This window comes from Porites lutea, chromosome 13, assembly GCF_958299795.1.
Source record: "Porites lutea chromosome 13, jaPorLute2.1, whole genome shotgun sequence".
NCBI lineage: Eukaryota > Metazoa > Cnidaria > Anthozoa > Scleractinia > Poritidae > Porites > Porites lutea.
The window spans coordinates 10,993,932-11,008,037 of NC_133213.1; the positions used below are offsets into that span (position 1 = coordinate 10,993,932).

Consider the following 14,106-nt stretch of genomic DNA (forward strand, 5'->3'; position numbering starts at 1 on the left):
GGGGTAGTGACCGGATGGTCATAGGTTCGACTCCTGTGGGAGAACATGAATTTTTTTATTCGATGCCGCTGTGTGAAAAAAAACATGGGGAAAAGTACCGATTATGAATCAATTCTTAGGATGGCAGATATGAATACCTTGGAACACAGACGCATAGAACAATCCTTAATGATATTTTTTAAATGTTTCAAGGAGAATGGTCCAGGCTATGTAGCCAATTTATTCAAACCCCGAGTCACACCATGTAATCTTAGAAGAAATGGTCTAAATGTTGTACAAACTTCATATAATAGTAGATTCCTTCATGGTTCATAAATGATATGCGTACATGATCTCGCACATCTGGAACCAGTTGCCATCTGCTGTAAAAAACGCACCTTATGCATCATCCTTTCGGAGACTTTTAACTAAGTTAAATTTTATCGGCTGTCAATGCAGCAATTGCCTTTGACCCGATTTATTTTTATAGATAGATGTTATACTTTTTTTTTAAATTTAATTAGTCGCTATTTGAGATATTAATTATTTAATTTTTCTTTTATATTGTCAAACACTTTTATCATGAGCCCGTGGCTCGGGGGATTGGGAGACCACCCCCTGTGTATCTGACATTAAATAAATTATCTTATCTTTATCTTATCTTAACCTTTCGTTTTTGACTGAACACTGTGCACACCAGCGACTCCAAAAAACTCCAATTACTCCCGGTAAGAGTCGGACCTAGAACGTTCTGGTTACAAGCCTTCATGAACCTAATTAATGGCCTTAATTAGCTCCCACCATTCTCTTGCAGCTTAGTGGTAGACCATCTGGACTAGAAACCATACGTTAATTCAAAGGCTCGACTGGAGACAATTGTGTCACAGAATGAAACAACATCTCAGTGTTATGTTTTCACCATGCAGGCTCAAAACTCACCATCACATCTCTATCATTGCGATGGGTTAATTGTAGATCACTTTCAACACAATTTTGTAGTTAGAATATAACAGTGAAAGAGTGAGCAAATGACAGTACTTTACCTCACAAAGGCACTCGGACTTATCTCAAATGTGTTCCTGAACGGCACTGATATACTGAGCAATGTCTTCGTCTATGCGGGGCCTTTTATTTTATTTTAGTATAGTGGGCGTGGTGTGGCAAAACAAAGACAAAAGATATCAGCGCGTGTTAGTTATAAGTTGCACAAGAGCTTACTTCAATATCTAAAATATTGATTATGGCCATGATAAAATTTTAGAAGAACATAGGAAGCATAAAAGATTTCGTCATCAGTTATATGAGGAAGAACAAGGACAAGACATAAAATCATGGTTCCAAACTGAAAAAAAGGACTTCATTCAGTTAAGTTATTGTTAGATGCTGGTCTCATAGCTCCTGATTACCTGCTAAAAAAGACGTTCCTGTAAGTGGCTATCAACTTTTGAAGTGAGAGCGATCTTCATTTGATAACGGTTCCATTAAGCAATATATCAATGTTCCAGTTCTGTGCACTTCTTAGCATTCAAAGTTCTCGTCATGATATTAACAAAAAAGCCTTTGGTCTGTCCCGAACCAGAATCTAGTTTTGACATGAAATCCTCATTCATTATTTTCTGTTGTTGTTGTTGTTAATGCAAGTCAAATAACGGTGTGGTCTTACAATTTAAAAAGATACCGCAGATCTTTTATCTATAACTTCCGAGAGATCCTTAAAGCAATGACCGAGTAATTCTTGGGATGTGGTTTTATCTAAGATTGCGGTTTTAATGCTTTCTCTGCGAAAACGTTCTGTTTTTTCAAATAGTGGAAACTAGTCGTTCTACTGGTCTTTATTACAGGGTACAGGAATAATCAAATACCATACAGAGTGCAGGAAAACTCAAATTGCATTAAAATGTCCAAAGATGGTACTGTTATTCGCATGTTCGATTTTGCACTAATTTTACGACCTCTGACTCATAGTTTAAAATTTCGCAATTTAAGAATACCAAGATTTTGATAGGCCTTGTTTATCGTTTGTCTTGTCTACAGTCATTTTCTCATCGATCACAAGGTATCGACCGCGTTTTGTTTGTCTTCATCAGGAGATGACGCCGATATCGTTGTGCAGTACTATCAGTAACACCTGTAGCGGTACAGACTGTAGTTGATGATTCGTGCATTTCTTTACTTATGCCGCGTGCATCTCAGTTGCATCTGAAAAATCTACTTTTGACCCATTTACAACGATAATAACTCCTTCTTAATTGATTTCGTGGATCAACAGTCATTAAGAAGGCCAGTATGCTTAAAATTGATATAGCCCTAGTACAAATCCTGAACACGCAGCTAAATACTCTTACTGGAACATTCCGGAACATTCCGGAACATCCCGGAACATCAAAAAATAAAAATAATTTTCATGAAAATAAATAAATAAAATAATAATAATAATAATAAAATAATTTTATAAAAATTAATAATAACTTAAAATAACAAAAAACCGAAAGAGAAAGAAATAAAGAAAAAGAAACTCGTATCATTTCCGGGTATGAGAAAACAATATTTTGTCGCAAAAAATTTGTGGGAAGAGGGTCTATGGAAATGACAGTAATGAGTGAGGTTTTGCTTCTAAATTCAAAATATATTCAAATGGGTCGCGAGGAGGGGGGTTTTCAAGCTTTACTCACTCAGCCGGCTACCTCTTGTAAATGTTTGCCATGCGGTTTAACGGTTATTCATTTACGGCTTTGCGACCGTAAGAAGAGCTTAGGGGCTCGTCGCTTTGGACTTAAGTAACTTAATTACCGACTCGGCTTGACATGACATACTGCACCGACATTTCAGACCATCGCAGAACCGTAAATGGTTAACCGCCAAATGATTAACTCATGGCAAACAATTAGAAGAGGTAGCTGTGTGAGTAAAGCTTGAAAACCCCCTTCTTGGCGCGACCCATTTTAATATATTTTGAATTTAGAAGCAAGCCTTAACTCATTAATGTCATTTGCATGGACCCTCACTCGCCCAACAAATTATTTGCGACAAAATATTGTTTTCTCATACTCGGAGATGAGTTTCTTTTTCTTAATCATTTCTTTATTTTTCGTTTTTTTTTAAATATATTTTTTTATTTTCTGTTATTTTGTTATTATTAATTTTTACAAAAACTATGTTATTATTATCATTTTATTTAATTAATTTTTTTTTTCATGAAAATTACTTTTATTTTTTCATGTTCCGGGATGTTCCGGCATGTTCCGGAATGTTCCGGAATGTTCCATGTTCCGGGTTTTCATCGTTCTGCTAGTGAGAAGCTAGCCGTTATTCACTCGTCTGGCTTGTTTGGGGCCGAGTCTTATTCTGGCATGGTCAAAGAGAGAGAAAGAGTGTCTGGCAAGGTTTCCTATATAAATCAAAGATTTGTGAACTTGTGTCTGGCAAACTCTCCAAGTGTTTATATACACAGTTAAACGCACCCTATAACCTCATCTGCGCTTAACGAGTGTCTTTTGGTCCATAACTTTCAAAACAACTGCTCCAAATAATGTCACTGCGTAACGCAAAAGAGTATCAAAGTATGAGTGTACAATAAATGTCACAAAATCTACCTGAGTGGTCCCTTCGGGATTTTCTGTCTTTACGTCATCCTAACCATTTCGTACCTGCGGGCGCAAACAATAGAAACGTCATCATTACCTACCGATTCCTCGCGGCCCCTGTTCAAGCAAATTGAGATTTTTCTATATTGACTGTATGACTGTATATTTCAACTGTAAGTACTTTCCTTAATGTACGCGCGAGTTACTAGAGTGCCTCCTCGGGATTTCGCCTTCTGGGCGAAATCCCTGCGGGGGCAATTACTTTAGAATTGAGGAAAATAAAAAAATAATAAAGAAAGAAAGAATTGGGTAAGAGCTGCACCAAAGCCAGTTGCTGGGACGTGAAAACATGAACATTTCTTTCAACATATCAATATAATATCCATTGGTATTGTGCAACACTTAAACTGCAAAAAAGATATGAATATATTTGATCCATAACTTCCGAGAGGTTTTTAAAGTACTAACGAAATGATACTTTTTTTTTTTTTAATTTTATTTATTAAACAAAAGTACGTTACAATTGTGCACTTAGATAAATGTTCCTGTATTCAGGGCTGTGTATTGGCCATTAAAATACTTCTATCGATTACACATATTAAAGCTAATGTATTACATTATAATATACATATAAAGCTGAGAGGAAGGTGGCACTATCATTTCAAACTTCTATTTCAAGCTGCATAATAAATTTAGATATAAAGTCAGAGGTGTCTGTTTTCTTTTGCATTGATTTACAGCCATAGTGGTACTGCTTTACATATAACAGAAGAAGACACTAATCCTTGGTTTGTTTATTGGAAAGATTGAAAGCTGGGGTTGGTAAATTGAGAAAAACTTGAAGCGGCGTGAGTTTAATATTGGTTTTGTGAGATATATTGAACCACTGAAGGGATTCGTCAAATAATTTCAGAAGAGCGACATTCAAAGAAAGTATGTTCTATAGAATCGTTTTCGCCACACATAACACACATAGTACAATCAGTTATCCCAAAGCGTGTCAGTTCCTTGTTAGTAACTAGTATTCTGTGTAACAATTTAAAATAAAATTGTCTTAGCTTATTATCTCGAGTGATTTTATAATTGTTTTCAATGCATTGCTCCCACTTGTCAGCGACCACAGTACAATGTTTTCGCCATGTTGTAACCGCAGTAGGTTCAACACTAATGTTCTCTGTAAACAATTTGTAAAACTGCTTGCACGAAGTTTTCTTTAAGTTTAAACTAACATCTTTAGATATCTGGAAGTCGACATTTTCAGAAATCGAGTTCAGTTTTCCAAGATCTAAATGAGTGAAGGCGTAACTTTTGAGAGACGCTGGAATGGCTGTAATGATTTGGTAGTATTGCAGAAAATTAACCTTGATGTTATATATATTACTGAATTCTTGTGGGGATAGATAATTACCTTGATTGTTCAGCAGATCTTGCACAAGCAAGACATTTTTATCACGCCAAGACTTCCAAAACACCGATTTGTTTTCAACGTTGATATCTTTATTATTCCATAATATAAATTCGCGCTGTAGTGGATCTTCGCAGTTGCTACGCAATTCTTGAAAGTATTCAAGTTGTTCCCTATAAAATAAGGGAATTTTCTTATCTAACTTTTCGACACTGTAATTGCAATTAAGTAGAAACAAGAGTCCACCATGTTTTTCAAAGTGAAAGTTGGGAATTGCTGTCCAAGTGGCATGTGGATTACCTAAAAGTCTCCCTATCCAACAGAGGCGTAGCGCTTTAATGACAGTCCGAAAACAAGGAAAATTTAAACCGCCCTTAGATAAGGGACGGAACAAAACCTGTCTCTTTACCTTATCGGTCTTATTATTCCACAAAAACGCAAATAGTTTCCTCTGAGTCTGTTGAATCGCTGCTTCTGGGACAGAGAGCATTGAAGCAGCGTAAACTAGTTGGGACAAACCTAGAGATTTTGCAAGCATAGTTCTTCCAAAGAGAGTCAGATCACGCGACAACCATATATTAAGCTTGGTTTCCATTTTCCTTATTTTAATAAAGAAATTATTTTTATTATTGCTAACTGCGTCGTGGGAGAGGAAGGTACCCAAAAATTTAATAGGTTCTTTTGGGCACTCGAATTCTAAAGGCATTGACTTGTTTTTGCTTGATGAACCAATCCACATGGCTTTAGTTTTCTTTTTATTTAATTGCAACCCAGACAGTGCTCCAAAAGAGTTAACTATATTCATAGCCTTTCTAAGAGATATGGTATCTTCAAGAATTAGCGTTGTATCATCCGCGAATTGTGAAATCTTGGCATTTTGTCCATCCGGAAGGGGAATGCTCCTGGAGAGTTGATCTTGGCGTATTTTGAGGGCTAACAATTCAACTGATAGAACAAACAATAGAGGGCTCAGAGGGCACCCTTGACGGACGCCACGAGAAACTTGGAAATATTTGGTCATAAATCCAGCATTCAGCACGCCACTTTCAACATTGTTGTAAAGAATGGATATCCATTTCGTGATATTTGGGCCGAAGTTGTATAGTTCAATACACTTGTGAATAAAATTCCACTCAATAGTGTCAAAAGCCTTTCGAAAATCAATGAATAGAAGGATACCTGGGAGAAACAATTGGGTAAGAGCTGCACCAAAGCCAGTTGCTGGGACGTGAAAACATGAACATTTCTTTCAACATATCAATATAATATCCATTGGTATTGTTCAACACTTAAACTGAAAAAAGATACTGAATATATTTGATCCGTAACTTCCGAGAGGTTTTTAAAGTACTAACGAAATGATACTTGGTCTGTGATGCATTTGGCATCGTATACGTAGTACCCTTGCACGTGTGTCGTAGTTGCCTTTTAGAGAGAATGTAACGCTTTGTGAGTAGCCATGACTGCAAGGTCGGTTTCCAAACCAAAATCAGTTGCCTTTACACTAAAGCTGTTTCAGAAGGACCGAAAGGAAGGACAATACTGTAATTTGGGTCTACCTAAATTTTCGGTCAGACGTGGAAGTTAGGACGCGTCTAACCAATCAACTAAATCAAACAAAAATGAAATTTTAATAAATTTTCTCCCGAAAAGACTAAATATATACATTATCATTCAAATTTTTTAACGGGTTTTAGAAAATGAAATATACATTATCAAGATATGTCAGCGGTTGAATACTTAATAGAACTTTAATGAAAGGAATGTTTAGTCAGAATTAGTCACAATACGTTGCATTAATTATAATTATTATAATGAATATTGAGCATAAGAACTAGTCAATAACAGCCGACGAAGAACGTCTGTCTACAGAAAAATTGCGCTAAACTTTCTTTAAACGACTTTAATTGACTCTTCGAATACTATATGATTTTTCTGAGCATGAAAAATGGCCTGAAAAAAAAATTTAAACTTTCTTTACGCAACTGCATAAGCCTTGTGTCTTTAACTGCGATGATCTTCTTTACGTTTATTTCTAATCTTTAAGTTCGTACATTGAAAATGATATGAGAAATGCGGAAATCCAAATTTTTAATGAAGATATATTCGTCCCGATTGTAATAATAATTTAAGAAATTACAAATGAACACGAAAAAAAAAAGAACATATTGGGACTTAAACGAGATTCAAATCAATCGCTTAGCGCAGCAGTGCTCTACCAACTACTTATACTGAGACCCCCATGATACATTGTGTGCAAGCCAATATGTTGAAACTGCTCTATTTTGTTTCTGTAGGTCGCTTGTAGTTTTATGTCACATTTATAGTGTGATTTGAAGACAACCCGTAAGTTGGAAATTACCAAGAAAAGCCTTAGTGTAAATCCTGAACACGCAAATAAATACTGTTACTAAAACAGAAAAAAAACTAAGTCGTGCAACATGGAGCACTTAATATGTAGCATTATCTATCAAGTGCGTTAAGGATAGAAGAACTACCCTAGCATGTCAAAAACCTCAGCACTGGCATATTCCTTAATCGGAGAAAATAAAATTAAAGATTTAATAGTGAATGAAGAAAGATAAATTGGATACCTAAATAAAAGATATTACTACTAAATAACACTTTCAGTATGTTTATGTTATCAGTAACAAAGGGTTCAGCTTGAACAATATCTGAAGTATTTCTAACGGCTATTAAATTTAATCAGCACCGGAACTACAAAAGATTTGACCATCTCTCTCGTTGTCTTGTCAAAACAGGCAATATTCCCATTTAAACTGTTAGATGCATCAGATGGAACGCGGAATATAACGTCGCGAAACCGGAGGCAAAAAAGCCTTATTTTTTATGCCCCCGCAGGGATTTCTCCCAGAAGGCGAAATCCCGAGGAGGCACTCTAGTAACTCGCGCGTATATTAATTAATTAAGTAATCTTCAAGTCTTAATAGATCACTTAATTGACTTCAAAGTCTTCATAAGTTTTAAAATAACTAATATTGCTATGTTAAAATACGTTGATTTCAACGCCTAGATTTTACACTTGTCAAAATTAAATGAATTAACTATAAAGTCTCAATCGGTTATCAACGCTATGAGTCATGCAAAGAGTTAATATTGGTCAAACGTTTTCATGCCTGATATAAGAAAATTTGTATTTCCACCTCTGTCCCATATTTATTACTAAAAGAACGCAAGCGCTGGTTTACCAATTAATAGCTTGTCAATTTCATTGAAATAAATAATTATTCGAAATTCAAACAATGCCAACAAAGATCCAATTATAATGATCTATTTTTACCTAATGAAAGATCTCCCCCTTCTGGCAATATTGGAAACTATCACAACCTTTTGTAACTTTACGCCCCAAAAAAAATAAACACCCAACCAACAAACAAGTAAAACTAACCAAAGAGTGATACAAGACAAATTATGTATTTTATGTATGGATTTATTAAAATCCTCGAATACTCCACCAAGGTGAATCGACTGAGAAGAGAAACGTGCACACGCACACTTATATATCTCCAAAGATCAACCCACCCCCCCCTCCCCGTCCCCCACTTCCCCACTTACAATTACACATTACACTTCAATGAGGCCAAGAGGTGATTTATTTTTGTAAAAAGGCCTTTATGTAATATTTACTTTTACTGGAAATATTTGTTTTTACGTAAGAGAAAAAGGAAGAAAACAGCTGGAGCTTAACAAAACCAAATCGTTGAAACCTTATTAAAAACAGCTGGAGCTTAACAAAACCAAATCGTTGAAATCTTATTAAACTATTAACTAGAAGTGCAAATTATTTACAAACGTTTGCCCTATCGTATACTGATATACTTGGCAAACTTGGCAAAACTTCTTCAAGGAAAGATTCCCTTTAATCAAATATATACAGTTAGCCAAAATTTAGCGGTATAAACTCTTTTTGACTACGAGTAGTCCCCATTTTTCCTCAGGGATAGCAGAGCCGGGAGCGAAACGCGAGCGCGCGTGAACTCTAATATCCCTGAGGAAAAATAGGGACTACTCGTAATCTCAAACTATTTGCAAAATCCTAAAGATATTCACATTGTTTCGAACACACATAGTTTGGAAAGACACATTCCAAGGCTTAGAGTACAGGTCACTTTTTTTCTTTATACTGGAAAAATTCGTTGGACTCAGTTACCTTTGCCCAGATGAGTGTATTTACTTTGTCTTAAATTTGAATATGTCCTACAAAAGAATCTAGACTAATATTATTGTCATCATTTGTTTCAAGTTTTTTTTTCGCAGAATGCTTAGTTAAATATTCTATATTATACTGTACAACGCAAATGATCGATGTTTTTTTTGGTGGACTCATATAACTGAAAGCAATACAATTGCGACTTTCTGCAATTTGTTTTTATAGTGATCACTCATTCACAAGCATTAGAAGAAGGAAAGTAGGTGTCTTATCCGATATATGTTATTGATAATAACTCCTCGCTTTCTTCACCGTTTATTTTGTCAATGGACACTCCTTTTATTTTATAGCCGAAGTCTAGTTTATCCTAGTATCGGTTTAGTAAAATAAATGTATGTGAATGAGTGTTCTTAAAACGTTCTTTGATATTTATAAATATTAACAATCCAAGGAGAAAAAAGATTTACTTATTATTTAACATTCATATATAAGCTTAAGGGTCCTGGGAGCAGGAGAGGCCCCGTGAGCGAAAGTACTGCCAGGCCCATCCCATTCCCAGGAGACTGGTATTAAAATACAATATGCTTTTGTTTCCGTACTTAAAGAGAACAACTACACCACAGACAATAGATAGCCACAGACACAGGGGAACCAGGGCCATAGCCTAGAAAAAAAAAGCTGTTCACAGTCCTTTGCACCAGCTTTAGCTAAGACAGGTTGTACAAATGAGAGTTCAACAATGTTTTGGAAAATTAGAAGTTTTGCACTGTGAGTCCAACAACGAAAATTGGTTCAGAGAGGACTCCAAGAAGAAAACCGATAAATCTGGCTATGGGCCTGCTTCGTCCTACATCTCTATTATAAGAACAGTGTAACTGTTGAATGAAATGTCTACCAAAGAAGAACCGTCATTATGTATGGGTGGCCCTTGGTGTCTCTGGATTACGAAGTCTTGACTGGGCAGAGACACTGTAGGGCAAACGCAACCCTGAAAAGCACCTGAATCAGAAACAAAACAAACGATGACGCCAGTGTATACGCTTGCCAGGCTGCCAAGCATATTTCATCCCTTTTGAAGGTTGTACAACACTGAGGCGCGCTCCGATCCATTATTACTCAAGGTAAGTTCTATAAGGGTCCTATAAGAATAGTTTTTAGATGAATCTGCCATCAGGGGGTTTCGTATTAACGAGTGAAACACTTATTATCAAAATAATTTATAATTTTCTATCCGTTTGGAAGTTTTTTTTTTTTAAATTAGCCTTTATGGAAATTAAGAGATAACGTAAGCGGTAACTCAAAGCCAACATGACTTCTTTTTTCCCTTAAACATTATCCCGGTTTAGACTAAATTGTGCGATATTCCGTGGTGGTCCCGGCGTTCAGCGCCTGCTCAAGAATTTAAGCCGTAGTTAAGTTTCGCGTCTAAACGGTAATTAGCCATGGATAACAACTACAGGTAATTCATTTTCAAACACTTGAACTCCCCCCCAAATGCTTTACTTGATGGTTAGAATTAACCTTGGCTTGTATCTGTTGTTTTCCCAATAGATGTCGTAGGGAAGTTTATCTTTTCAAAAAGCGCGTGCATTTGCACGTAGATAAGATGATTATAACGGGACAGTTCTCTAAAGTATCGGCCATTTTAAAGTTGTAGGCTTAGTATCCCAGCCTTTGAGTGAACGTGAGGTTGAGGTTGACCTTGTTATTATACGAACCTCCTTCCTTTTCCTATGGAAATTATGCTTAAAAAATACTAGTTAGCATAAGACAAAGCACGAAGGGTTGTATCAAAGCGAGGTCAGCCTCGTTTCCAGCTGTGACTGTAAAGTGGGGTATTATCACATGATCCTAATTGGGCAAAAAAACTAAAAAGGCCTATTGACAAGCTTGCAAAGAAGTTTAACTTTCTTGCTTATGACATGGGTAATTCACTTTGTTTTACCTGTGTGGTGTCATGATTATAAAAAGTCCTCAGTACAGAATTTCCATTTGGGCCACGGATTCTCACTGTCAAAGTGCTTTCATTTTCCAGAGGCTCTGGAGGTAGCCCCTCTCTTGCCTCACGTATTGTCTATAAAGATGAGAGTTTGTTTTAAATTTTACTGGTGTTAATTAATATTTCTCTTGTATCAGACATTAAAGCACGAGCTTCAGAGTAAGCATAACACGTGAATAAGCACTAGTGTAACTAAGAAGCCGGAAGTGACTTAGTGTCATGTTCATCCCAAAGGAAGAGCATGTTATTTTTACTTGACATCCTAATATCTGAGAGCCTGGAATAGCTTACGGGGTATCTCTAATTAACTACAATTTTCTCTGAATAGATGTGATTTTCTTTGTGCAAAAGATAACCAGAACCCGGTTTCTCAAAAGATGGTTAAGTTTAATCCAAGATTAAGCCAAATTTAAATGAGGTTTTCTTGTCTAAAAACATGCAACTCAAGCTTACAAAATGCTGTTTAGCCTTTACTCTGAGATATACCGTAATGGATAACACAAAACGTTACTCCCAGCAATGCAAAGCAATGCAAGGGTGAGTCATGTCAGTACCCTGGTTAGTGTTTACATGCATAGCTTAGTAAAAAAAACGTAGGAATGACAAAAACAAATCGAGTTCTCAAGCCAAAACAGCTGAGTAATATTTTAACAGTGCAACCAACTAAGGATCTTTTAAAACAATCGTTTTTGGTTTTTGGATTCTTCCTTTCCGATTATTACTATTTTTTTTACCTCAGCATTTTGGCGTTCTGCTTCTGCTCTATTTCTTTCTTCTTCTCTGAGCCCCTCGGCCTAATTAAATACAGTGAAAGACAATACATTACTAGACTATCAGCTACAATTTACTATATCGAGTAAGCTCGTGTTAACGCAAAAAAGTAGGATTTTAATTTGTCCAGGAGTTTTCAGATAATGAGAAGAAAAATCTGGCTGCTTTCTTAGTTGCCTTTTTAATTATGGCTCTTTAAGGTCAAGATTATTGTAATTAAGAAATTTTATTTTATTATTACAACTAAAAGGACCTGCTTGTCAAAATAGAGGTAAATTGTTATTAAATTGTTATTTTTGCTGTTCTGTACCTTAAGGATTTTGATTTCAGTTAAGGAAACTAAGTACTTAATTATCAAAATAATGACATTATCATAAATTACCTCTCTTTGTTGCCTCTCCTCTTCCCTCTGTCTCTCCTCTGCTCTCTGTCTCTCCTAATAAAAATGGATAAATCAAAAAATATATAAATTTCATCCATGATATCCTTTTTAATTGAAGTAAACGAATGTTTTTGTTTGCATGGTTGTTTTGATGTTGTTTTAATATTATTTTAGTGTTGAAAGCCTTTGTACTACTAGCTACTAACCCTTTCCTGGTCTTGTGCAAGACTTTCTTGATATTCTGTGTCTTGCTGTTCTCTTAATTCTCTATTTGTCCTAAGAAAACAATTTTATGCATATAATTTTAAGTTTATTTGTAGTCTTAAACAAACCAACACAGGTATTCAATTTAGAGAGCTTCGTTTCAAGTTGTGGGTCCTTTTGAGACTTAATGTATTACGTTGAAAAAAAGTTTTAAACTTTTTCTGGCTGGAAAGACAAAAGGCTAGAATTCTGTAAAATGCTGCTTTTTAAGCAGCCTTGCTTGAAGCCGAGTGTTTCGCACAGTCACATCATTACAAATAAAGTTAACTACTTCTTGTGCATCAGATACTGAAAGAATAAATAAGTGACCAAAGAAATTAAAATTATCAAGACGAGATTTTGAATAGCAATTAACACATTTTGTAATAATTATTGTAACTTACTGAAAAAAAATAAAGGATCAAGGCTTGTTTAAGATTCTTTTTTTAACATTTGAAAGTTGAAAATAGAAGCTTAGACTTCCATAAACCATATTATAATATAAACGGGAGTAATTTCTTTTATTGCACTGAGCATCTATCTTGCACAAATTGTCAAAGTCCTGTTACAGTGTGCTTGGCATCTTGGAGAACATTTTTACAAACTTAAAGCTCAGTAAAAGCGTGGTTTAATCCTTAGTTTTAGTTAAATCAAATTATTATTTGTGATCCCGTTTTTTATCCACTTTTGTGTTTGTTCTTGAAGAGACGTTAATGCTTACAACTTGCTGTAGCTAGTTTTGTTGCTGGGTGTCATGTTAGAGACATAAATGATGTAGAAAAAGTAGGTTGGTTAACAATGAAGGAAAGAGACATTTTTGAAGATTAACTGCATTCTAACAGTGCAAAATGATTAATTGCTCTACTAGAGAAAATTTTGCAGCTTTCAGGATGGTGCTGAACAGCAGTCTAATAGTCTTCCCGTTCTTATTAGAAATAGCACCAATGAAAATTACTTCCGTCATGAGACATACTCTCTTCTTCCTCATATATCTTCCTCATATATATATGCTGACATTAAACCATTTAACAATGACTATGTTTTTTTCAAACGAGTACACTTTGAAAATTAGTCACCGGCAATAATACCAATAATCAACAATGGTAACTCGTAACAAGAAAAAATCAGTAAAAAGTTGTTATAGAATAACAAAAAGTAATGATAATTGTAGAATTGACACTTACAATCAGTCAGGGGTGCGAGGGGTCATTTGCCTTCCAAAAGCATCATGGGTGATGGCAACAAGCACTGGTGCTCTTTGATGGCCTTGAAGAAGTGCTCTTTAGACTGTTTATGTTAAAAAAAAAGAATGGAGATGAGTTCTGAACCTTATTATAGGGGCACAATAATCAGTTTTGATGCTACTTGTACTGGGAATTTTACAACACTAACTAAAATATTTAAAAACTAAGATATCGTATCATCTAACCACGTTTGTGGACTGCCATTGCTTATCGATTTTTTTTATCTCGTAGCAACTAAAAATTGTTCTCTCGTCTTTTAACTTACTTTCAAGGCTTTCTGGGTAATTGCCTATTGCCCAGAGAAGAAGATGTTGTTACATATACGAAC

The 14,106-nt window shown here is 35.5% G+C and overlaps 1 long non-coding RNA gene across 1 annotated transcript; it reads right to left on the reverse strand.

Moving 5' to 3' along the window:
* Positions 1-11,069: 11,069 nt before the first annotated feature.
* On the reverse strand, positions 11,070-12,569 carry LOC140922194 (uncharacterized). The gene is made up of 4 exons (XR_012164080.1): positions 12,498-12,569; positions 12,292-12,345; positions 11,873-11,932; positions 11,070-11,213 (listed from the first exon to the last, which is right to left on the reverse strand). It is a non-coding gene; the product is annotated as an uncharacterized lncRNA (long non-coding RNA).
* Positions 12,570-14,106: the final 1,537 nt, after the last annotated feature.